The sequence below is a fragment of the Aptenodytes patagonicus genome, chromosome 13, assembly GCF_965638725.1.
Source record: "Aptenodytes patagonicus chromosome 13, bAptPat1.pri.cur, whole genome shotgun sequence".
In the NCBI taxonomy this organism is placed as follows: Eukaryota; Metazoa; Chordata; class Aves; order Sphenisciformes; family Spheniscidae; genus Aptenodytes; species Aptenodytes patagonicus.
The window spans coordinates 18,968,885-18,996,621 of NC_134961.1; the positions used below are offsets into that span (position 1 = coordinate 18,968,885).

The 27,737-nt window shown below is 35.9% G+C and overlaps 1 protein-coding gene and 1 long non-coding RNA gene across 28 annotated transcripts in view; one reads left to right on the forward strand and one right to left on the reverse strand.

The window, feature by feature from the left end:
* The window catches only part of LOC143166702 (uncharacterized), a 35,941-nt gene extending 17,372 nt beyond the window's left edge, over positions 1 to 18,569 (forward strand). The window contains exons 3-4 of one of the 2 annotated variants that reach the window (XR_012996432.1): positions 2,332 to 2,392; positions 18,049 to 18,569. This is a non-coding gene — a long non-coding RNA (uncharacterized LOC143166702). The remainder of the gene's footprint in view (positions 1 to 2,331; positions 2,393 to 18,048) is intronic. The other variant, XR_012996433.1, reaches the window with a different exon arrangement.
* RBFOX1 (RNA binding fox-1 homolog 1) overlaps positions 1 to 27,737 on the reverse strand; it is a 1,372,937-nt gene that overhangs the window by 199,012 nt on the left and 1,146,188 nt on the right. Inside the window, exon 1 of one of the 26 annotated variants that reach the window (XM_076351317.1) lies at positions 13,272 to 13,480. The exons of the other annotated variants lie outside the window; for them this stretch is intronic. The gene's annotated coding sequence lies outside the window, so the exon portion shown is untranslated. Of the gene's footprint in view, positions 1 to 13,271; positions 13,481 to 27,737 lie in introns of those variants that run through there. 26 annotated transcript variants of the gene reach the window in all.

Below are 27,737 nucleotides of genomic sequence, written 5' to 3' on the forward strand. Positions count from 1 at the left end.
TGCTTCACACTGTGTCTACTTCTAAAATTGCCTTCTTTTTATTCTCAGGGATACATCAAGAGCTGAGGGAGAATTCATGCAGTATAGATCAGTCAGGCATTGACAGCACATCACACTTTGACAAGCTGCTTGGCTCTGTTTAAAGTCTAAGTTAGGCCTTGGCCCATCAAGGCCATGGCTATTGAATTATTGACAGCCTCTCACTGTGGTGCAAAGGGAAGGAATGCTATAGCCTCAGTTCAATAAAGATGAAATGGAAGCCCTCTCTGAAGCTTACTTTAGCACGTTAAAGGAGTTTTAATGGTCTTGTTTAAAATTCAGTAAGAGAATACATTAGCCTGATTATATTTTCACCAGCTAAACAAAAAGTTTGGGATGCTGTGGAGATTATAAATGAGAGGAAAACTACGTGAAGTACAAATTTGATCTACACCAAGAAGTTCACTGATGTTTCAGACTCATTTCAAATCATCCAGCTTTACATACCTAACAATTTTTCACCATTCTGTGCCACTATACCATGTGCACGTTAACAATAACATAGAGGTTCATCATCCTAAAATACAGACTGGCTTTCATAATAGTTACTTTCTGCTGATGCCATTAAATCTACAAGCTAATGCAATGGCCAGTCCACGTTTAGAATCTGTCATCCGCATTAGTTCTCTCTCTCTTTTCCTTTCCAGCTATCAGTAGTGCAGTAAAGGGGTATCAGTAAGTAACTGGCTACCTAATGTCTGGTTTGTTTGCTTGTTCTTCCAACAGAACTCTTCTACAAAGTAAATCACCGTTCTTCCACAAGTAGCTGATTAATATTAACAATTCTGATCTTCTTACATAATCTCTTTTCTTCTTCAAATTTATACCTGCCAAGCTTTACTTGTCTTTTAATAGCTGATGTCAGACAAGCAAGAAGCAGAAAGTTCCATCTCAGGACTATAATTTTAAATACAATGAGACTCACATCAACTGTCGCATAGACATGCGGAAAATTACTCCACATGGACTTCTAAAGTGCATCCTAAAAGCTTCAAAGAATGAGTACATTTTTAAAAGAATTTAAATTGATGATCGGGGGGGGTGGGGGTGTGTTAACCAATTTGTCTAATGTGACCCTATACTCATTTCTCCAGCATCACTTCCAATATGCTGCCTCCTGTCAAATCAACAAAGAGAGCCTAACAGCACATCTAAATTTGTGTTCATTTGCCTTCTGCAGGATTATCTTTGCCACGTCAAGCATTATAAGTAAATCAAAGATGCTTCTCAGGGGCTGTAAGAGTAGGGCTAATCTCCAGACAAATATTTAGAAGGCAGCTTAGCCTGTTCTGGCTTTAATCGTTTCCAACTGATTTGACTTATTCTAATTACAGCCTTTATGTTATAAAAGCCATTTTTATGTTGCTGAGGAGCAGTTTCACTGCAAATAGACGAAATTTTGCTGAGTTTCTGTTCCCATGTCGATTATGGAAATGGTACTCTACAGCTTTCCTCTAATTAGAAAAACACACTGCACAGAGCATCAACAATTTTTAACATTAATAACAGAGTGACAGTGTCCTTTTGTGTGTCTTTAAATAATTTCTCAAAATATGACACCACAAAGCCACTGTATCCCACTTGGGTATCATACTAGGAGCAATTTTCACATTTTTGCATATTATATTTATTCAAACACAGAACAGCAGCTTTGAAGAAGCTGTTTAGTAATTTAACCTAACAGAATAAGATAATTAAACTTCTGGATAGTTTATGGTGAGGTGCTTTCCAAGCCCATGAACTTGGAAAATTCAAACACTCATACACAAAGCAAATTAAACATATCCTTTGACAAATCAGATAGCACGGCTATTTGTTACTTTTAGTACTTACTTACCATGCTATCATTTCCCATAATGAACAGACGGCTGAGATAATACAGTTTTGCTTTGCATCAACTCACAGACTTTTCTTGCTGTTTAATGGAAATCTAACTGTGCTACCCGAATGCTGTGGACAATAGAAATCAAGGCGGAGGAGTCATAGAACATGTAGCATTATGTCCATTCCAACTTCAATACATTACTAAATAATACTTCCCCTTTAACAGAAAAGACCTTTTCATTTATTGTCAAAGCTGATCCCAGAAAAAGTAGTTATGATGAAATATAAATAAGGCATGTGATAATATATATTATTTCTGCTATGACTTTATGTAACAGGCAACTCTAAACATTAGTACCTATCTCTGTGCAGAAAGGGTCAACATTAATATCTTGATATGAGGAGAAAAACAAGTAGGAGATTAAAGCACTAAAAGCTGGTATGATGATTTTTTTTTTTTTTACATAGAAAAGATGCTCTGGGAGTCAAAACAGAAGGAAAAGGCAACTCAAGTTTCTACATTGGATATGTAAGCTTTCAAAAATATGCACATTTCACTTTCAATACTGTGGCTGGTCAAACTAAGCTGCTATAGAATATAACATATTTTGCAAATAACAGGATACTAGGCAGAATAGACTTCCACAAGATATTTACAGCATGACCTCTAATGTACCTATGAAATAACAGGTAGCACTATCACACAATTTTGCATACTTCTGTGATGATAATGTCTCCAAGCTCCTTTCACTTCTCTGAAAAGGCTAGATTTATTGACACAATCCTGTTAGATGTCACCAAAAAAGCTTATATGCCCCCATTTGCTAAATGGAGGACATAAATTACTTGGGCAACAATTTTAATTGCATTATTATTATGGAGACTTGTTCTGTAATAGTTTATTTTCTTTCTCTTTTTGTAAAAATTAAACCTGTACTATTAATAATTCTTTGATTAGACTTAAGATTTCAATTAAGATTTTCAATTTATTACATTAGTAATAAATTCTTGGCTTTACGTGCAAGTTGCTTATCCTTTTTGTCCATAACTAGACTTTGAGTGTAAAACTGGTGAAGAATCTGGAAAGAAAGCAAAACTATATGGTATTTCTCAAGAAAACTTTCTAGCCTCCTACACTGTTTAACTTACAAACATCCTGAGAGGAACGTGTGCTCTGTGCGTTTAGTAACCCTTGCAGATTTTATCTTGAGTTTTGCAATGTTAGAAATAAGCCTGATGAAAATGATTTACCGAAGTAGCCACGAGCAGAAGGCTGTCATTATTATGTTTCTGAAGTGGATACTGGTTTTATATTTTTTAGAACAGTAAGAAAGCTAGTGGTGCAAATATTTTTTACACAAGCAATGGTATATACTGTCACAGTAATGGAGTAAATTATATTGAGCTTCAGATACACTCACGACTGAGGCATACAACCTCCTGTGGGTGTTTCCCACAATCCCGTGAGATTACCTCTCTTCTAGACTGAGTGTCAGCCAGCTGGTGTATCAGGAATACCTTAGATGGATTTTTTTTTTTTCTTTTGAGATCATGATGGCTCTCAGAAGCCAAGAGGCTCTTCCTAATGCACTGCATAGATCCAAGTATTTTTTTTCTGAACTGCACATCCTCACTGCATTGTCCATTTGTAGCACCTATAACATATTACATTGTTTGCCATGTAGGTCTACTGTAAAAACATTCAGGAACAGAACATTAAAAACACAACTACTCATTTACTTGAAATACAGTTCACCGGGCACATGTTACACCAGTTCTCCAAAGACTGTGTTGGTTCTGTTTGCAAACAAAATTTATTTTGGTTTAGATCAACACATTTTTCATGTGGCTGTTATCCTGGCTATTCAAGAGACTTCCATTCAGCCCATCACAGAAGCAAAAGCTCTTTCTATCAGTCTTGCAGTTGAATGTCCAAATTATACCCCCAAAGTCCCGCTATCTTTAGGTAGCCTTCAAAGGATGAGGCTGAAGAATAATCTTTGCCTGTAACTTTCACACTGCCAAATCGCTAAAATTTCCCACAACCTAAATGTTAACCATAGAAGTTCCTCAGGAAAGCAACAAAGCTGATGTAAGAGGGGGCAAACAAAAAATGCTTACCCTTTTACTATTCTATATAAAGAAACATATATAATATTAGAATCACTGAAACCAAGTAACTTTTTCAAGGTATGAAAGAAAAGACAGCAAGCATTTTCACATGTGATTATCTCCCACTTTGATATCCCAGTGCAATCTGGTGTTTTCTATTGTTGTAAAGAAATAGCCCCATTGCTGTCAGGAAATTGAGATCTTGATGCCTCTGTGAACAAAATTATTAGCATAGCCATGCTGACTGTACAAACTTTTCTGTTTTCTTAAGGCTGGTTTTTCATAAGATAACCCCTCCTTAACAATACACTGTGTTTGGGACTTCTTAATGAAGTAAAATTCTAAGCAGTAAGTATGTGTTTTCCCCCTCTCTCTTCGACACTGAAGAGCAAACATGTTACGTGTCCACCTGTCAGGGAAGAGGTAAAAACGGATTGTCAGACAGGAAACGTTTCGTGTTAGTCAACTGCGGGCCTTACACATATGAAAATTCAGAAGTCATAAAAGCATTTAGATGGTTTTACAGAAAGAACTTCACAAGGAGCAGAGGGGCTGAAGTTGATAAACAGTTACACTTTTTAAAAGAAAAAACTTCCAGATATCATACAGATATTACATTTTATAGTTTACTTCAACATCTGTATGCAGAGGATTAAGATAAAATCTTTGCAAAAGGCACATTACCTCTCATCTGCTTGGTCTTTGCCCCTGAAACATTTCACACTAGTCAGTTTTGAGGAAGAATGCTTGACCAAAGAACAAAAGATATGCTCTAAAATACTAGCAATGGGGTTGCTACAATTTTACATTAAAGAACTAATTCCCAACAAAAAAAGTCATAAATTTTCTAGAGTTTTTAAACTATACCATAAAATTCAAATAAGAAAAATAGCATTGACGCATTCTAGAAGCTTCTCATAAAACTGAAAAATGTTTTAGAGTAAATCAGTCACCAAAATAACTTCTGCCTTAGACTGTCAGTGTTGCTTGCCTATATAGGATTTTGTTTTTATTTTTACATATACCCACTTCCGTAAGCAAACCATAGATAATTTCAGGAACAAGAAAGAACGAACTGAATAATGTACTCAATTCTGCATCCCAACTTATTTAAATGAAAAAAGGTAAATGTTTAGTGCTATTGGAAAAAAAAAAACAAACAACCAAAACCTCAGACATTTTAACAAAGCCAGAATCAATTCTCCTATAAGTAACTCATATGCTAACAGCCGGATTAGAAAGCTTCAGGGTTGAGGCTCCATTTCCATAGCATTGGCCATTGTCCAAACAGGTCATCTTTGCCATTTAAGTAAGAAAGGACTTAGAATGTCCCATACAGAACATTTCAGGTTCCAAACGCAGTTCTGAGCTGTCCCGATTTGGATACATACTAGCACAGGATGCATTTTTAAATATTTTGTATGGTCACAGGGAACATAAAAATATTCCTGAAATTACCCAATTACTTATACTTCTTTGTCTTCTTTCCTTTCTCTAATAATGCCACAGTTCAGTGATAAGCTTGCAAAAGAAGGGACTGTTTCCAAAAGGTGGTGCCAGTCTTGCGGCTTCTAATGGCCCACACTGACCTCTGCAGTGCCCTCTCACATATACTGACCCAAATCTGTGTATGAATATGGGTGAACAAGACTGGGAATTTGACTTAGGTTAAATTAACCCAGAGCAAATTGGTTAGCTTCACCCAGATGAGTTTCATGATTTGGTTCAATGAACAGCTGCACAAACACTTACAGAGGTACAAGGAAGGGCAGGACTTCCTTATTCATTTACAGTGCTATCTTATTTCCCCGGGAGGTGGGTGAGGTATGAAGCCATATTTTTCCACTCTCCAACAGAAGGAACCTGCTACCAAAGAGGGTAACGGGAGGTACAAAAGAAGATTCAATCAGCCTTTTGCTGACTGCCCTATGTAGGACTACAGACTGAAAAAGTGCTAGTAATGCTTTGGTTTGCTATAATTTTTAATATATGCTCAAAAAAGTGGTAATTCTCTAGAAGTTGATTATAAAAATACCACAGTATCAGTCAAAATATCAGCCTTAGTTACTCGGAGTCATATCATTTATGGAGTCATCGAAGCCTGCTCTCCTTCCCCACCCCTAAAACCGTGGTAACATGAACATTACATACCTGACTTTGCTAAAGTACAGTCTGGGCCTCAATAACAGAACTGCTCGTTGCACTGCGATTTTTAAAAGTCTCTTGTCAGAAATGAGACTCTAAAAATACCTGACAACCAAGTCCAATCGGTACACTAAAGCCTGACCATTAAAGGAAAAAGAAGCACAAGTAACACTAACAGTCACTGTTTGATGTTCCATGTCCGTATTACTCATGATACTTCAGTACAACACAATTCAATTTTACTCTTAGAGACCAAACTGAATTTTCTCCTGTGGAAATGACCAAAGCAGGCTTTTTTCCCCCCCCTTACCAATTTTCACATTTTTATCCTAAAATCACAGACGAGGCAAACAGGACATCCTAATGGTATTTAAACAGTCACTGTGAAGCAAGGAACTGCACTTTGAAAGAACCAAACATCAATGTGCTAACAGATGATTCACTGAAAGACACATAAAAGGAACTGCATGCCAATACCATACATCTCAGGAACCTGGAGTGTCTGCAACCAGAAATAGAGCTGTGCTTCATTTATGATTCACTGTGGTTCTGGACACATTGTAGGGTAGGTTCATTCTGAAAAACACTGCAGTCCTTGTCCCTTTCTACTTGATGCACCTGGGTTTTCCTTCCAGAGACAGTGGGAGAGGAGACTGGGTGCACACAGTGTTTATTCTGACGTAGACTCACAACACGTCCTGAGTGTTTACCTGGAATTGGAAGTCACTTCTAGCCACAACCTAAATGTGGGATACCACAGCACACCCCAGGAGAAATACTGTATTACATTAGACTAGGCAGGGCACGAGAGACTTTGAGGATGAAAGAATAAAATCCTGCAATGTCCAATTTTATAATTAATCCCTGGGTAAACTACAGCAAGCTGTTAATATGAAATTTGAATCCATTCAGATTTCATCCATCTCACACTATTTTTTTCACCTTAACTCATGTCACTAATAGTCCTGTTCCATCAGGGCAGTGATTTTGTACACTTCCGTATATCTATACGGACTTTGTACATTTCTGGGCTGCAGTCACCAACTAAAAACTGTTCTACTTTTCTGCTACAACCCTGCATTACCTCAAGCCCTCCAAAAAAGAAAAGACAGACAGAAAAGAAGTTTAACTAACAAAATTACAAAGTAAGTCTATTAATATGATATAGAAATCTACCTTTTAGATAAATCCATTATATTTAAGTTTAAAAAATACAAAAATAATGCTTTGTCCTGTCACAGTTAATAGCTCACATGACTAAAAATAGGTTTTGCCTGCATATCTGTGGAAATTTAAAATTCCAGCTATTTCAGCAGCACTATTCAGAAAAATCAGAGCCTCCTTTCTTTATGAAAATGGCACAGAAGAGAAAGAACCAAAACCTGTTATTCAGTATCCTTTAAAAAAAAATGAATTGGCAGTATTTCACCTTACAACTAAGGCACACTTATTACTTAAATAAACAAACCAGACTTTAAAGTCCTGGATATTAAGCAGTCCTACAGCTCTGGAAGACAGACGCCCTGTCAGGCACTAGTTTACACAATGTGTCTTGTGAAGAGACTACATACATTTTCCATGGTTCCGCATCTACCTTCAAAAAGCATGAAAAACAATGCAGAAATAGTTCTGAAAGGCTTTTTTGCTTATGGCTTTATAATACCAGAAGCTCAGCAGCTTCTGTATAATAGAATTTATGTCATTTTTAATGTTTAGTATTTGCCACGTAAAGAAAAACCACAGATGAATATACAACAGAATACAGTTTATTCATCTGTCTTCCATTTCCAAGAAAAGTCGACAAATAATAGGTGTTATTACTTGGCTTCCTTATGCAAATTTATGGGATACATTTTTGCAGCCATATTAAAAATGAGAAACATAATGTATAATTGAAGACAAAATGTAAGGACTAAAGCATGACAGAGTTCCTGGTCAAAATGTTTCCTGCAAAATGGGTTCCGTAACAGAATTCAGTTACATCTTGGATTCCCTAATGAGCCAACCGCATGCTTCCAAGGATTTAACGCAAGATAAGAATTTTCGGACCAGCACACCTTATAACAGGGATGTTTTTTCTATATAGTTGACAGCTCCAGACAGGACAACAGCAGTATGTGAAATGAAAAATAAGGAACAGTGATTTTGGAGTGACCTGATTTAGACTATTGTTACTGCCCTATCTGCTTTTGCCAGTCAAATGAAAAGAGGCATAAACACTGGCACAAGCATTTTTCCATACTTTGTACTTCTCTTAAAAAAAATGCCTGAGCTTAAAAAATAGCATTCTGACACAGAGCAAAATAATGTTTATTGTTTTCAGAGAAGATGTGTGCTTGAAGAAGTATCGACAAAATACATGATAGACCTGTGACAAATTCAGAAACTATGACACGTTTTACGATTTCAGGATAGACAGATGCATTTATTTAGCTATCTATAGGGGGTGTGTGTGTGTACTGCATATAAATAAGCTCTCAACAATCTAAAACCACAAAACTTTGTCCAGTTTTGTTTGTTCTTGTCCTGTAGGATCTAATTAAATAGGGAATTGTGATTACAGGTGATATTTTTGAGGTTTCTGCATCTCTCAGTGGGATGAGCTGGCTGGGTCCAAGCAAACATCTAATACATGTTTTCCTATATTTTAGCAGTCTACTTCAAATTGTTAACGCATGTTAAAATATAACTTGCTCACGTTACATACTCTAAAGCATGTAAATTAAGATATATTCACTAATGTGTTCCTGAAATATACCTTTATCATCAGCAAAATGAACCTCAAGAACAGAAAGGAGATAAAGAAGTTTAAATGATAAACAGAGATTGTTAGGTAAACCGTGAAATAGCTAGAGATGCCACCTCTTTTGTTCCTTGCATCTCAACCAATCTACCAGTTAGAGAGATCTCCTTGTTAACTGCCACCTTTGTATTTTTGCACTTGAACTAGCTATTTGAACTTGGATGGTAACCTTAGTGACAGTCCCTGTAATATAAACCTACGCTTAACCTGGAGCCCAGTGGTAGGCTCTGTAAAGCCAAGAAATTGTGTTTAAAACATTACATATATGCACTGTATTTGATGCATGATGTGAATCTTAAAAAAGGACATTTGTTCACTGACCTCAAAAAACAAACCCAAGTCAGCTTGCTGTTGGACACTTCTCAGATTGTATGTCACCACAGAGGTCTTAAATCCATTACTGTAGTTTCTTTAAAACAAACTAATTAAAATAATTAAGAACTCTGTCAATAAAGTAGTGAAGAATAAAACAATGTTAAGGTTTTAAAATAAAACTTATAAAAGCCAGAGAATGTAGGCTTCACGGTGAAGATGCTGTATTGTACCAATAAAATAATAAATGCCAACTAATCCTTGATGTATTTTACAGATGGGTCAAAATAAAAAGTAGTAAATATTTAGAAATTTTTCACTCAGGCCCTTCATATTATTCTTCATTGTAACTAATACTTGGAAAAGTTAACTCTTCATTTTCACCCTTTCATTGGTGCTGTTCTCACTTCTAAATATGTATCATTATCACTTCAAAAGTATTACATCAGTTACCTGTCACCAGGATTGCAATTAAAGTAATGTTTGCAGAAAGTGGAGTCTACTTGCCTATTGATGCAGGGAGAAAACTCTCTGTAATTTTGAGCGGGGTTACATGAATGTGCTGATAAAAGATGAGACCCGTTAGTTTCATTATTTCGCTTTCATCTTTGAGTATTCTGCTTTATGCTTTTTGTTCTCTAATTCTAAAAATGCTCATTGTGATGTTTTAAAAGGAATACCAAATAACATTAAAATAGCGCTAGAAGCTAAACACTGTTATTAGATAAAAGTGGCTCTAATGCATTAGGAGGTGTTGAGTTAATAGGAAAACAGCTTTGATGCGCTGGCCTCTGTCTAACACGCCACTACAACGGAAGTAAAAAGGCAATGGGCAACTCCCCTCTAATCACCTCCTGTTAGCTGCAACTATAGGCAAATTGCTAGTGAGGATTAAGTGGGGAGACTATCACAGGATCAGTGTCAGGCAGAAAAAAGACTCAATTTGTGAGCAATCATGACTCCCTAATCACTTCTCTAAGAGCTTTAGGAATTACTAACAGTAGTCTTTAGAAGTGTGGACACATCGTAAGTACCGACCTACAGAGATAAGGAATCTCTTTTTACCACAAAATATATGATTATGACAGACAGATAGATAGAACAGTTAAGTATATCGATAATAAAACAAATGAAGGCTGAAAAAATAAATAATTTGCGTTCACCAATCCTGTACATTCTTCAGATTACTGAGATTATGATATATGTGTGTCAACATTGTGAATGCAAACTGAGATAAGCTAAGCCTTGCATGGTTTGGAGGCAGTATTATGAACAAACCTGTCGGTTACAATGTGAAGAAAATACCCGTCCTATTGCAATACTGTTCCACATATGAACAGTGGAAGAGATTCTACCAATTACATATTTTCAAGCAGTTGTTACAGAATTATTCCCTGTCAATTATTTTATTCCCAGTTACTTTTAGTAAAAAATACAAACAAAATGAAAAATGCAAACACCCACTATTTAATTTGGAGACAATGTTATTGATATCGACTTTAATTTTTTATGTATCATAACCCTGCATTAGATTATAAAATTCAATAAAGACTACAAGCACTAGTTTCATAACACCTGACAGATCTGTAATTGTTGGGGTCTAAAAATCAACATGCCCAATAAATGATACCATTTTAGAGATCACAAAGTTTTATTCTGCCTTTGTAGTCTGGGTTGCAAGACGGTTGGCTCGACCACTCGATCAAAAATTACATTTCCTGCTATTGTTTTACATGACCTAATTTCTTAGTATCAGAAATAACAAAATTAATGAATATTTAGCCATACTGGAAAAAAACAACAACTATGTTTCAGCATAAGACATCTTTCAAAGCTACTACTACACTAGCTAATTGTCAAAATAAGGCGTTACTTGATAGGGCACATCAGGCTATTGCTCACTGAGAGTAGATGAAAACATATAGCATATGCAAATGTGAGTGCAGAATAAGACTGGACTCACAAATACATTTATTGTTTTCATGTTTAAGTATGTTTCAGCATTACAGAGAAGCAGTTATATTATAAAATCAAAAGTAAAACACGTCTTTAAAAATAAAATGTAGTATCATCAATACTCTCCTAAGAATAACAAGCTACAATAGTTTCAGTGTTTTTGTTGCACTGTATGTCATAGTGTTCATGCATATCAAAACTTGGTATCACTAACAATATAGGAAAAAGGAATAAAAAACAATTAGGGCTCAGTAATCAATCAATGACAATTCCTTCCACTAATGTACTGATAATCTCACAGGCAATAAAAATAAATAAGCCATACAAAAAAAGCACTGCTTCCAGGTTTTCTATGCAACTCAAACTTGAACTCGAAACAGTATCTTTATAACGACATTATAAACTACCTTCCAGGAACAAAACAGGTCCTTCCACAGTAAGGTAAGAATTCCTAATAAAGACTAACTGAAAATTAAGAATGGCAACGTGTGTGCCATGTAGAAAGATCTCATTATGTGGAATATTATTAAAACAATACCAAGATACACTGAATACTGAGACTATGTTATACCAGCTTGTTGACAGCATACATTTTTGAAGACTGACAAGAAAAAGAGTACCTTAAGTCTATAAAACATTTCCTTTCAGCTAAATGCTCAAAGACAGATATATATATATATAGAAGACAGATATATACATATATATATGGGATTTGGACTCAATCCTTATGAGTCCCTTCCAACTTGAGATATTCTATGATTCTATGAAATAACGTGCAGAATGCCTGTACGTATACTATCTATCTTGGTATTAGGTAGGAAATCTTTTGTCTTTCTTGTATCAACGCTTTTAAAGCACAAGACAAAATATGAACACACAAATTCAGGGCAAAAATTAAAATTAAAACCAGTTGCAATGTGTATGTTATATAAATCCAAAATAGCTATATTACACTCCTTGTTTCCTTATCACTCGAGAAGTATTGTATAGGTTAAAAAAAAGCAAAAACAAAAAAACAGTACACCACCCCATCCTACCTTCAGCAAAAACACATCAACACCTTCAGTAAAAACACATCAACAGTGCTTTCTTGATGCATTATCTCGTCTGCTCCTTTCAAAAACAAAACTACCAATTGTACGTACACATACATAGATATATATACTTATAAAAATTACTTGCTATTAGTTTACCAACATTTAAGGTTTTTTATTTTAATTAAGAAGTTTATATATTCTGTAATGTGCTTCAAGACACGAAATTCTTGGTATTTCACTGTATTATACTGTGAATTAACAAAAGCACATTTCTTAATCCTGCTATATTAATTTAAAATAATAAAATACGTTGCACAGTATTCTAACATAACAACTTCATAAAACTAATCAAATCTAGACATCCGAAATCAAAATGGACCTCCTACATCCCATATTTCCTTTATATAGACTGGACACATGACCCGGTCAGCGAATCAAAAGAGAGAACCCCACGGTATCACATGCACGTGTAAACATTATCAGCACTCATTGTATCAAAGTTGTGCTAAATTGTCCTCAGCTGGCATGAGACTCCCCCACCAAAAATATCACTGATCTCTAAATGATATTTTATCATGATTATTCCACGAAAATCACAAAACTTAACAATGATATATTTGTGGTTGCAAAACAAAAACTATTTTCATTACAATGAGTCTTGTAAAAGCCTTGTTAAAAAAAGGAAAAAATCCACGAGCATCATCAACAAAAAAACCCTCAGCTTGTCCAATTACCTGCCATTAACTCCCACTTTCTATCAATTTGCACCCTCTCTACGCAATCAAGGTTTCTAAAGGGCCAATTTTAATTAGTATAATAACGAGAAACAACGTCCGTGCAGTGCAGTACTCTCTAGAACTAACAGGCAGACACTGCAACACATTTCTTGCCTTCTAGGTCAGCATTAACTCTAGTTTTAGCAGTTGTAGCTAAAGGCAACTGTACTGTAATCAAGCATCACAGGGATGGTTTTGCTTTCTTTCCTTTTGTTGTTGTTGTTGCTGCTTCCTTGCAGAACCCCCTATTTTAACATACAAACTCACCCCACTGTGAAGTAAGCCCTTGCAGGGTTGGATAGCCACAAGAATGTTAGTGGCTAGTGGTTAGCTCCATTGGGGGGGGAGAAAGAAAAAAAGAAAAAAGAAGAAAAAAAAAAGAATTAAAAAAAGAGAGGGGAAAAAAAAAGAAAAGCTTTTTAAAAAAAGGCAAAGCGTCAGGTGTATGCGTAAGAGAAGGGAAAAAGGATGGAAAATTAATAATCCAACAGGCAGGTTCCCTCAGTGTTATTAATCATGCTGCTTCTCACAAGCTAGAGAGGAGCCGAGATCTGCACATGGGAGGGGAGGGGAATGTACACTATTGGCCAACTAGCTCATTCCTATACATCTCAGCCAATCCTTCTTTTTTAAAATTTTTTCTCCCCCTTCCTCCCCCCCCCCCCCCCCCCCCCGCCTTAAGGTACAAATATATCTGAGAAGCAGTTACAAAACCCTGGAAGATGAAAAATCATGCTCCCAGGCTAGGCAATGCTTGGTCCAGTTAATGCACTGTAAACTTTATTTGAGCTGACTTCTCATTTGATCCCCTTGTGACAGGGTCAGTGAACGGCAAGCAATTCCATCCCAAATCATGCCATAATCGAATTGCTGCCTATTTCCCGAACCTATAATGAAAAAGGCAACCGAAATAATGCAGGTAATGTTGGCAGCCTCCCCTTGCTGTCGTACATTATTACTGCCGATTGCTTGCCTCCATTTCCCCTGTACTCTAACAATGAATATATTTCACAGCTCACTTGCTTTACTGTGTGGGTGGTATGGCACAGACACCTACATGATATGAAAGAAAATCTAAAACAATAGGGTTTTGTTTCTGTGCACAGCACCTAACAGGCTGCTGGTAGGAAAGGCAATTTTGTCAAACTGCTACAGGAAAAAACAGAAGACTAGTGAGGCTTAAACAAGACTTTGGGTAAAAACACCACCAACTTCCTTTTATCTATTTAACCCCTGCTTCATCTGATGATCTACAGAACAATTCAAGCATTTATTGACAGTCCTCAAATAAATTACATTATACAGCTGTTTCTAAAGGATTATTTTAAAGTTAGGTTTTCCTAAACAAAACACTTTAGTGACAGGAGGTATTGCTTTGCCAATATACACATTCTGAAAGATACACATATTAACAGCCTGAAACATATCCTGAGAATTAGCTCCATTAGAAACAGGAGAATCTCCACCAATTTACTGAATTATTACAACTATGGAAGCACAATTTGCAATTCCTGCTCTCGCTTATCCCCTCCCTGTAATGACAATGGGGCACTACCAGAGAAAGAACTGCAGGATTTAGGTTACAGCCAGTCTGTTTAGCACTCCTGTCCACTAGCAACCTAGAGCATGACTGCTTTTTAAAAACGCAAAATAGGCCTGTATTAAGCAGGCAGTGATCATGAGGTAATTACATTTTCAAGTGACATAAATTAACCACAATTGTGAGGAATATTCCCTTTGATCCACCGCTGGATGGCATAAATATGACTGTTTATATAACCCTCTACTTTGAATCTCACTTTAGAAGAGTTTGAAGCATGAAGCACAGCAAGCAAAGACTTATGTAATGAACAAAAAAATATATTTAATAAGGACAAGGCAATATTCCACTGCATTCCCTCAAAAATGCATACAATGAAAACCAATGCGCATAACAGTACAGCAGCATCCTATGCAAAACCCCAATGCTGACAGCCTCAAACTCTGTTAAAGCCTGGATTCAGACCTAAACTTCTAACCAGTCCATCACCCCATACCAGGGCAAACCATAATCCCAGTTCAAATGTGAAATTCAGCCCATCTTTTGTTCTGACCTATGAAGACATTTCAAGACAAATACACTAACTCATTTTATCATAAATCAGCATAAAACATTAGGATCAAATTATTTATCACCTCATGGACTGACATAAAGAGGAAAGAAAATTTAAAAACATCACAGCTGGAACACAATGAGAATTCTGACATAATATTTGAAATTACAGACAGTACCTTTCTATTACATTAGCACCTTTGATAATATTTACAAGGCGAAACACTATGGTGTACAACTCTAGATTTAAATGAGCAGAGCTTTACCGCACGGAAGTGACTTTCAAAACATTTTATCTAGATTATAATTGTTAATGAAAGATGTTTTCATTAATTGGCCAGTACCCTCATTTCATTATCTCAGACAAGAGAAACAGGGACTGTAAGTAGGCATTGTAATTTTAAAGTAATGCAATCCCTCATCTGACTAGAATACAATATGAATATCTCACTATTTGAATGACTAATTTTTCACTTACTGCTCAGGCAGAACTGATTCGAGACAGCATTCCATTTTTTTTAAAAAGATGCATGGGTTCAAAAGTGCATGCCAACATATGGACATAAGAGTAATTCTTTAAAACCTCAGCACTAGAGGCTATGAAGAGCAGATCTTATACAGAAAAAAAGATCAATATAAAGAAAAAATTGTTCTAGATGTAATTGAAGTCATACATTTTTACACGACTTCTGCTATACACCCAATTACTGCTATTTATCAAACAGCGGACAACATTGAACCTGGCAGCATAAAAAACAAATTTTACTGAGTCAGGAAAAAAAAAAAAGAAAAAAAATCATCAGAAAGGGAAGGAAAAAAGATACAAATAATAAATAATTCAATATTCCTGAGGAAAGCTCTTGCAGAAAAGGCCTGACTGATTCAAACATCAGACGTGAGGCTGACAAGAGATATATTGATTTAGACAATTCTATCATTATTATTCCAGCCTGAGTCCTTCAGAAAAGCTGTTCTTTTTGCCCCTGTTTTTATTGCCGTAACTACCAACCTTTTATCTTTACCTTCCTCTCTTTGAACTTGTATTCATTATGGCTTTAATCTCAGCCTAGCTATAAAACGATAAAGAGAAATCCTAGTCCCATTTATTTGAAATGTAAGTTCAGGTTTTTTAAGATACAATGCTGGAAAATATTTGCTTTATATACATGTGGCTTTAATGCTTCCTTAAAATAGGTCAAGTGCTTCTTGAAGTTTCTAATTATAAGAACAGGCCTTTGACTTCAGGATTAAATACATGCAAGAAGACAGCACTGTTTACCGCCAATTTAACTTTGCTAAATGCAAACCTTTACTGAACTTACCACCGACTGCTTCTAAGTTTACTTTATACGTGTAGGTAAACTACAGCAAATTAACATAATTTTTTAGTTTGTTTTCCCTACCTGAATAGGACTATACCACTGTAGATGTTCTCAAAAAAAAAAAAAAAATCCTTGTAGGTCAATGCAAATCAGTAAAGTGAAGCTGTATAATTACTGGAAGAAAGCATTCCTCCATTAGGCATCTGCAAGCAGAACTATTTCTTTGCTGTTCGATGTGTTAATTACAACTAGATAGGATATGCCACAGAAAATTAACAGTCTTGAAAAGACATCAGAGGTAAACACACGAAACAGGAGCTGCTTAAGGGTCAGGAGAGCAAGTCAATTTTGAAGAAAGATAAAAGAACTGTCATGTATATGATTGCTTATGAAAGAGAAGAGGGCAATCCTGCCTTGTTATCATCAGTTAATTAGGCACTACAGTCAGGCATGCATACACTGCAACATTTGCCATGGTAATCAAATGTATTATTCAAATGTGAAACAAAACAAAAGCAACTGCAACTCTGACAGGGAAGAATACAATCTGCCCACACAAAGGTGCTGAATTAACTTTATGTAAGAGTTAAAAGGAAGCTCAGGAATATGTTTATTAACTTTCTCAAACAGCATTGCCTTTTAATTCAGACTACAGTTCCACTTCTAAAGAAAATACTCTTTTCCAAATTTGATTCACGTGCAAGGTGGTGACCTTTGCAAGCAAAGACAAGGGTAATGAAAAGCAATTGATAATGCAGTAGGATCCTGTTATGTCTTTAATATAAATATGACAGTGAGACTAACAAATGCACTCTTGACAAAGCATGCTATCTCATGAGTCAAAAAAAAAAAAAAGGGAAAAGAAAGCAATATACAACATTTTCCCTGTCCTGAGCTATAACTGCAAGCAAAAATAAAACTAACTGCTCTGCAAATGATGTGATGACACCATGTGATAACTACCCTTTCCATCTCACTAAGGCTTATACCATGTTACTATACAACCAGTCTTTTTTCAGTTTAGACAAAATGGATGCTTTTGGTCTAATTTTTATTGTACTGGACAGAAGACATCCAATACTAAGGTCAGTAACAAAATTAGGATATTAGCCAGGGAATGACAGTGAGCTAATGGTTTCCCATTTCTTAATATTAAACTTTTAGACAACATATTTTTCAGATCATCTGTTTCCTTTACACAAGTAAAGATCAACAAGAAAAATCCCACTGGACTTCTTTCAATTTAGCCAAGCTGTATGTCCCTAAAGTGGTGACTCTTTATATAAAATGCATGCTCCCTGCTATGACTAAGGAAAGGGAGAGCAGGGCACGCCGCCTCATTCAAGCTTGTAGAAAGACTGGGAGAGTTGGGAAGAGATGAATGCCAATTAGTTGATACTGTTCCTTGTCTCAATCAGTAAAACAGTGAGGGACCTGGAGAACAGCAGATACAGTCGGACACAAGCACCCTAACATCCCTTCTCCCTATACACAGGAGGCTCTGAATTACCATCACGTGTTGCTTTTCCAAGGCTCCCAGGTCTTCTAAAACAAATGCGACAAAGGAACATCTGAAATTGTGATAATTTCCCAGTACTTTGTAATCCCCTGCCTCCTCTCTTTCTTGTAGCATGGAAGCAAACCGTCAAGGACAGGGACTCCTCAAACCAGCACAATCACCACTGACTCCGATCTGTCAAGTCACAGTCTGATAAACCTGAACTAAAAAGCAGACAGTAGGCTGTCTTCTGTTGGATGGAGCATTCCCTGTAGCTCGAGACCTACTTCTGCAAGATTAGAATATAATTTATACTTTCTCATGCCCATGTTGCAGAATCTCCTCTGCAGTTCTTCAGACATTTTTCAACTTCACATTCTTGCATGATAACCATGGCTTTCTCATATTTTGCCAAATAATATTCAAAATGCAATAAAGAAATAGATCTTTGCTGAGTATGCAGGTACTGAGCAACTTCAATGATTAAATTATTCTACAAATATCAGTAAAAAGAAGTAATAAAAATACAAAATTATGTAGCAGAGTATTATCTATTATGCTATTATTTTGAAGACAGCTGCCATCAAGAGATATATATCCATAGTGAAAATCAATGCAAACAAAATATATCTAATAAATCTCTATTAATTTTTTGAATGTCTCTCTCTTCCAGTCCCTCCTTTTCCTGCACAATATTCTCAATGTTTGATCATCTCAATCAAATGGTATAGGAGAAAATAACATGATACAGAAGTCTCTCTTCTGATCAAATTAGTCTAACATGGATCAATATGAAACCTTAGTGCATCTGCAATCTCAAAGTCTTCAGTGTCCAGGCATACAGTAATCTGTGAGAAAGAAGTAATATCTGTTTCTTTGGCACGGAGATTTTCTTTTAGTCAGTCTGTCACTTCCCATTTCAGTTAACAAAATGTTGAATGCAGCTCATCCTTGGACAAATATTACAGCTCTATAGAGTACAAAATGGGAGGAATTGTTTCAGAGTGAAGATTTAATACAAGAACAGATCTGCAAGAAATTCCACAAACTTCAGAAGACAGATACGTAAATATGAAAACATAACACTATATATACACATTATTTTTCCATAATCCTTTCAGAAATGCCTAAAATTTATTTTGGAAGAAAAAAGCATAATAATAAACAACATGGAGATGAAACAAAACAAACAAATCAACTTGAGGCAATTCAACTTTCTGGCCTTGCAAAGAGGCCTTGTTTTTCCTTCTAATCAATGCAAATGTTTACAGTGATCACAGATAGAAGACCTGACTACTAAATCAGTTAAACATTCATCTTGCTAATACAAACAAGTACGTTTTCATAATCTAAGGACACGAGTGTCTTGTAGTCAATACACAAAACATCTGGATTGATGAGTGGTGTGGGTACATACCAAAAAGCTAGTATTCTGCAAAATTAAGTCCATTTATTCCTCTTCACATTTTACTGCATTTACAACTGTCAGACTTATTTAGCTGGAATTTAAAGTGAGAATGAAGCAATTAATAACCATCTGAGATTCACAGTTCACTGTGTTTGTTACCCAGTTTACATCTGCACTGCCTACTGTTTCAGAGACTCTCACTGAAACCTTGGGGACCTTTGTCAAGGATTAATAACGATACTCATCCTATGAAAGCTCATACAGCTATTTGATATGTAAAGAGAGGAATGGCTACATATGGAAAATCAGCAGCATTCCTGTCACACTAAAATTATTTAAATATGAGAAAGGAAAAAATTTTGGTTAATTTCATACTATTCTACCTGGCCAAAAAAAAATTTTAAAAAGAAAGCAAAACAAAACACCCTTTCACTTTTCATCCTGTAAGGCAGCTACATCTTTTATGTCACATACTAAGACTTCTCAGACATTGTTTTGTATCCACCCAAACTTTTTCTGATTTCTGCTGCTATGTGGAAACACCTTACACTACACATAAAGGAGCAGCGAGGACATACAATTCTCATCATTTAAACAGAAACATCCATCTCTCTGAGTACAATTTAGTTCTTTCAGAGCTTTCAGCCTTACTTTACTGGGCAGGTTCTGAGATAGGACTGGCATGTAGCACCTCCTGCTCTCCCTCCGAGTTACAGAAGCTCTACCCTTCACTCAGGCACTCCAAACAGAAACAGGATTCCCCCAATGGGGGTCTGGATGCAGGACTGTGCATCGGATAACATTTTTTTTTTATTATTTTGAAGATACGCATTGACCTCTGGTTATCTGTGGTTGCTTATGTCATCAGATAAAACCAAAACAAAGTCTGTCTTTTCATGGAATACCATGCAAAATTAATTGAAAGACAAATATGAAATATGAAATTTAAATACATTACTTCTCCACAAAAGTAATTCTTACACCTATTAATTTCAATGAAGAGGTGACAAGCTTAATTTTTTTCCATAATTAAGAGTTTAGTATACTTTTTTCCTTAGATATTTAAAGTATTTAACATAAAAAAAAATCAGCTATTCACTACCCTAACTTTCTGATCAGAGGTTTTTTAGAAACTGAACATGAAATTTTAAAAGCAGTGTACAAAAATAATTCTATCTTAAATAACTCTCATCTTAGAGAGATTTCCATTTGAAACACTTTTTAGTGGTAATGGAACTAACTTTGATAAATCTTCCTATCTCCACAAAAGAGAGAAAACGTGTCATAAGTAGCAGAACTCATTGACAGCATATACAAACTTCTACAAATAAAGTTGGGCTTCCATATCTGCATAATTCACAGATGTCAGTTAAATCTCTCCACAAAATCTTTAAAGTATAAAGCCAGAATTTTCAGATTACATGACACTTTAAAAGTTCAAATAGTGCATATCCTCTTTCAAATTCCCAAAGTTGTAATATTTTTTTACTGATGCACAACATAAAAACTGATTTTCAAGAATAAGGGTCAACATGGCACCACAGCATCATTACAAGGAACTGAATTTAATATTTCAGCCTCTTAATTTCAAGATATTGCAGTTTTATCATTTTTTTTTTCCACACTTTAATTTGTTTATTAGGCAAATACCATATCAAAGCAGTGAGACTAAAGAGAAATTTCATGCTCTTGAACTTCAGTAAGGAATGCCCACCAGCAAGAAAGTGAATACAATACAATCTTGAATTTCTAAGGCTCATCTCAGTCCCAATGAGAGCAGGTAGGTGATGCTTAGAAAAATACAGATGTCTGGGAAGACTAAGTGCATTATGAGAAGCTTTTATTTCACATGACTATTATTTCCTGATTATAAGTGTCACATGATATTTTTTCTACATCAGCAGGAAATAACAACACTTTGGGATTTTAACAGTCTCTCTGAATGTGTAAAATAAATGAAACATACAGTATTCTGCATTATCTTTCAATGGTATTGTGCTCCGAATAGGTATGGATATGATTACAGTATTAGCTTTTCCTCTTTTGCATTTAGAACATTTTTCCCCTGCTTACGCTGATAGAATTAAAAAAAAAAAGTATCCTCAATCCACTAAAATAAATACTTCTGTTATATTCTTTTGCTTCAACAATGAATAAAGCAACCATGCAGGTTTATAATATCAATTCACAGGGCTCTTTCTGCTTCAGTGAACTGTTACTGAAAGGTTCAGAACAAAGCTACAGGCAGATCGGACAAAGCTGCTGTAACAGGATTTACATTATACTCAAACTGATAAGACCACATCAGAGAACTGCTCAATCTTCAGTACCTTTGATTAGAATAGCACAAGGACTGTGAGTATTTTGGCTCTGAGCACCTGATCACAGCATCTGTATTACACCTCCTAGCTTAAGTGTTGATCTAATCTTACATCGCTAGGATAATTTATGTTTCCTCTTTTTCCTTTCGTCCCTCTCTGTCAAGTACATTGGGATGGCAATAAAATGGGAACACAGGAAAGCTATAGTAATGTTGAGCTATCTATTATACACATATAGTTATGAAAAGAAACAAAGTACATACTAACATTTTTTGAGATCTAAAGTAATTAAAATATTCTATATTTGAATAATTAGTTGACACTTTTTGGTGGAAGGAGGGAGACACAATAAGGAGGATCATATCCCAAGGGAAGGCAAACATAATGCTTGATAAATAATTAATTAAATACCGCCAGGTGAAGTCACTGCCATGGATTTCTTACAAGCAAGGAGTTTCTTTGTGCAGACTTAGCTACAGTCACATTTCTGAATATATTTCTACTTAAAGTAACAGCTACATTTCAATTCTTTCCTTCCTTTTCCCTTAATCACATTTATCTTTGCAATCCACACTGATTATGCCAAACTACCCCAAAGAATATTTTTGTTTCATTTTTGCTGTTGAACATTCAATAAACATTCAAATATAAACTATTTGTGCATGACAATAAACTCAAGGCTTTAATTTAATAAAGCACAAAAGAAAACAACACAGCATTTATAGAATGTAATACTACCATTCTAGTGATTAGTGATTACCTGCTACAAGGTTAATCCCCTAAAGTTCCTTGCCCAGTGCAGTAGCTAATACATGTTGGTTTTTTGCATCACCAACACTAGCAGACGCCGATTACACCTTTTCTGGCAACCGATACCGCATTGTCCATGATACAGCCTTTTTGACTTAAACCATACTAGTACTTGAGCAACAGTTCAAAAATAAGTATAGCAATTAAAATGCACATTGGTTTTTATGTCATAAGCACAATGGCTGAACTCACCAGGGAGGCAGGATAGAAACTGCTCTGCGCCAAGTCTCTGAATTGATTCCTGCTGCTACGAGTGCTGTTTGCCTGAGCATTTTGAACTGCACTGTTGTGATCAGTCACAAGTTTGGGGCTCTTATTACCTCAAGCAAACTTTGCTTTTTGGAAGCCCATTTTCTTCCCAGAATAAGACAAAACCTGAAACAGAACTGACTTGTGATATACAAAACTCCTGACTCAGCAAGACAAAAAGCAAACAAAGGAAAGAAACATCTTTACCAAAGTTACTAGGAATAAAGTGTTTACTTTGCTTATTGGAATGAAAAAAAAAAAAAAACAAAGCAAAACAAAACCACCAAATTCACTAAAGTTTAATAATTTGAACATCTCACTAAAAAAATACCCCATCACCCAAAATTAAGACAGCAACATAGTGGAATATTTACAAAAGTCTATAACTACTTGTTAAAACAGTTTATTATTCACCTATAGCCTGTTGTGCTGGTTCTGGCTGGGATAGAGTTAATTTTCTTCACAGTAGCTAGCATGGGGCTGTGTTTTGGATTTGTGCTGGAAACAGTGCTGATGACACAGGGATGTTTTTGTTACTGCTGAGCAGTGCTGACACAGGGTCAAGGCCTTTTCTGCTCCTCACCCCACCCCACCAGCCAGCAGGCTGGGGGGGCACAAGAAGCTGGGAGGGGACACAGCCGGGACAGCTGACCCCAACTGACAAAACGGATATTCCACACCATATGGCATCATGCTCAGCATACAAAGCTGGGGGAAGGAGGAGGAAGGGAGGGATGTTCGGAGTGATGGCATTTGTCTTCTCAAGTCACCGTTACGCGTGATGGAGCCCTGCTTTCCTGGGGATGGCTGAACACCTGCCTGCCGATGGGAAGGAGTGAATGAATGCCTTGGTTTGCTTTACTTGCATGCGCAGCTTTTGCTTTCCCTATTAAACTGTCTTTATCTCAACCCACGAGTTTTCTCACTTTTTCTCTACCGATTCTCTCCCCCACCCCACCGGGGGGGAGTGAGCGAGCAGCTGGGTGGGGCTTAGTTGCTGGCTGGGGTTAAACCACGACACCAGTTAATGAATATCTTTGTGTCATAAGAAAAAGTGCATTTTTAAGAACATGATACCCATAAACGATGTCACTCTGTATCAAATTGTTTGATTCCTAGTGCTTAGTTACAAAGAAAAGAGGTATGCTCTTAAACATGTAGGGAAGATGCTTCTGCTTCTGAAAAAGGTTTTAATGGCTGTATTCATGAAAGCGTGCACACATGTTCTAAGCAACTTCCACTTAAGCTGTAAACTTTGCTTTGGCTGTATGTTCTTTGGCAGCACCTGGTGGAATTTGGATAAAACTACAATAATAACGTAAAAGAAAAATTACTACAACTCTAGTACTTCTTCTATAAATACTTCTGATGAAGTTACTTCTTAAACTATTCACAAAGCACAAACTTCAAGTTAACATGAAAATAATTTCTTGTATTTTACAAAACATCAGTGGGTATTTTTGTAATATCAAATACCATATTATGATAACTACAATATCTAGCTTTAGTCTTGAGATTAGTATGCAGCCTGTTTTGCACTATTTTAGTGAAAAAAGAACAGTAAATAAAATCAAAAAATGCCATCCATTTAATACAACCTGGAGGAAAGAAAAGGTTTCATATTTACAATAAATTAACTCTCACTCACAGCAACAGATCAAGTAAACTGACATCTCTAAACAAAAAAATACAATGAAATAACACACATGTTTTTAAAGACATTTTAGAGAAAGTATCTGACCGCATTTTGTACTTGGCTCTGTCAATGACTGGTAAAACCTTTTCAATTTAGTCATTAGCAGAGAGCAATCATTCAAACTAAACAGAGAACTAGTAGGTAATTAGATATTATCTGCTTGTGGTGCACAGCTTCCAAAATTATAATGTCCTACCAAAAAGTATTCACGTGGGGGGGGGAAGGGGACTTCTCCTCAAAGTAATACTATAGGAAGTATTTAGCATAATATGAGCCAGTGGCTGTCAAATTAGTCTCATTTGAAATACTTTAATTAACAGAAGGGAGCCTAACATACTTATCACAGTTAGCCACTTGTATTCAAATTATGCTGAAGAGTTTTGAAGCCCAGAAACATCTTTTCTCCCCCTCCCCCCCCAGCACTGAAACCCAGCAGCATTTTACCCCAATAATAACTTTTAAAAAGCATTTGCGATTTATTTTCTCTTTATACAGTCTCAGAATAAATTAATGAAGAAAACTACTGACACAGGTGAGATCATCTTTTACAGAAGACTTTCAACTTATTAAAATTTATGTTAAAACAAAACATGATGTTAAGTAGTAATTGTACTGATGACCAATATTCATACTTTTTGTACCAGTCTCTTCTATTGAAAACAATTTTGGATTCTTACGTTTATAAAAGCACTGTCCCCTTTGTAATTTGGCTTTGAGATGTCAAACATTCTTGTCAAGCAGCATTCAGAAATACAGCAGGAGTTACTTTACAACCACATGTTCTAAAATACCTTGCAGACCATTGCTCATCATTCCAGTCTATCTTTGATATATTCATTTTACAAACAGGTAATACCGTATGCTGAAAGCTAATCCAAGATGTGGGATGTATGGCAATAGGTTACTAAAGTATTACCGTGACACAGAGTTTTCTGGCAAGCATAGACATAACACTGTCCATTTAAAATTAGGATCTAAACTTTAAACAACAGGACCACTTATATTTTCTCCAGTGCCTTTCACCTGAGCATTATAAATTACTTCACAGACATTAAGAAACTGAACCTCACAAAACCTCTGAGAGGTCTGACAAAGGGTTTAACGTGTATCACTTAACCCACCACTTAAATGCCACCACCTTTCAGGTGAAGCATTTATATTTACAGACGCACCAGGACATCCTACAACTGCTTTTGACAGAAAATGAAGGGAAAAACCTGCATCCTGTTAAAAAAAAAAAATTACACCTTTAGTGTCATGGTGTTTGACTGTGATGTCTCATAACCAAAAGTAGATGTGACTTCAGCATCCTGTCATTACCAAGAACCTCAGATAAACCTTTTTGCATGTTTTCTATTCTGTTGGAAAGTTTGCAAAGCTATCATTAACATTAGATGCTTTAATGAATCAAGACAAGACCAGACTAATTTCAGATTTGTGAGCTGGTACTGTGTGTGTCTCCAAAATAACCACTGCACAGGCTCACAATATGTATCGAGGATACAGTCCAATCTGCATGACTGCATGTTTCCACATTGCCATATTAGAAAAAAATACCTCTTTACATTCCGTAACTCAGCATCTTGCAAATCTAGGGTAAATAAAAATTTTAATTAACAGTTTTAGGCTTTTTTTGTTCTCAGTTCAACTACCTTAAGAAAAGCTTTTTTCTAACTTTTCAGTGGCATTATAACCTCTTTTTCTTTCAAGAAGCAAGATTGGTGCAATTTAGATCATGCATATCTTTCGTTTACTTTAGATTTGCTGTCAGGGAAAAGGGAGAAAGGTAGTAGACAAAGGTCCAGCAACTGGAGTTCAAGATTCAATTTCTTTAAATGCATTTACTCGAAGGCTCTAAAAGCCATGTTATAGTTTAATCTTCCCCAAACCATTCAGTTTCTGCTAGATTTAGCACTTTTGTCCCTTTGTATTCACAGACTTCACATAGCTTCTCCCAGGCTGGCAGGCCAACATATTAGAAATAAAATGCAATTCTGGTATCTGACACTTCAATTTAGCTTCTTCAGTAGCAAAGATCATCAACTGCACTGCTTTCTCCCATGACAGAAGATCACCTAAATATCACTTAACTGATGTGAGCTCTGTTGGTAATGCATACACTGTCTCCCCACTACATTACCACCATGCTGCCTAGAACAAAAATCAATTTTTAATTGACTGGATTATTTGAGGAATGTGGCCCATCCACTGTGCACTGCTGATAGATTCTCCTAGTTTTCCTGTCAGCAAAGACTGTAAAATTTCAAGTATCTTCAATACAGTAATTCAAGGATTTATCCAGAAGCCATATGAATAGAACAACATCACGTTTTTTTCAGTACTACCCCTCCATTTTTCTCTTTCCTGGCTAGCAAAGTTAGGTCTCTAAACCAGAGTACAAATGAAAAAAACACTGACATGGGAAAGATCATGAGATTTTCATTGCAATGAAAATTTTGCAAAGGATGCAAATGGATAAGGAACACAGACGACTATAGTGGACTTGAAAAATTCCTTTTAAGTTTGGCACTGAAAGTATGCCAGTGGATTATAGAGTATCAAATCTGCAAGATCCAAGAACAATCTGCAATACCTGGCCCCAGCAGCAACCAAAGTACGATTTCTCAGCTAAGTATACTGTTTTCTTCAGTTATCATTCCTGCCTTGAGATATAAACCCAAGCAGTTAAGGCTTGACAAAGGGTTGACATTAAAAAGAACCATTATACAAATTAAAATACAGAGGTGAGTGGGTATAAAACACTTGACACTATCAGTAAATATTGCATTAAGCAAATTTATGAAACAGTGTAAGGTATTCATTGACTATTTTGTACAGAGATTTTAAAAGTTTCTACCACTTCAAGGAGTTTTCTGACAGTTTAGGTGTATAATATTACTAACTTTTATCTCTCCCTTTCTTACTGTTCAGACAAAAGGCAACTGCACTGATGTACTAAACAGAAAATTCTAGCCTCGTACTGTAACCCTTTCCAGCATACTCAAGTGCCAAATTCTACACTGTACTCACATTAGTTTTGATTGACTTATTCTGATCAATGTCAAAAATTAGTACAGTTCCAGAAATCACAAATTTAAGATACTACTTCTTGCCAGTAAAGATACATACGAAGATACATTTGGCTTCTTCAGTTTCTGAGTCACATTTCACAAAGGCCCAAAATACATATTTTTCTTTAACCACATGCGTTATAGCTTGACTAAGTGGTCAGCCGGATGTTATTTTTTCATGTTCTCTGTGCATCACTTCATGAAAGTACCAACATTACTGGCATTTCATAGTAACATTACATAGTAACATTATTGGCATTTTATGC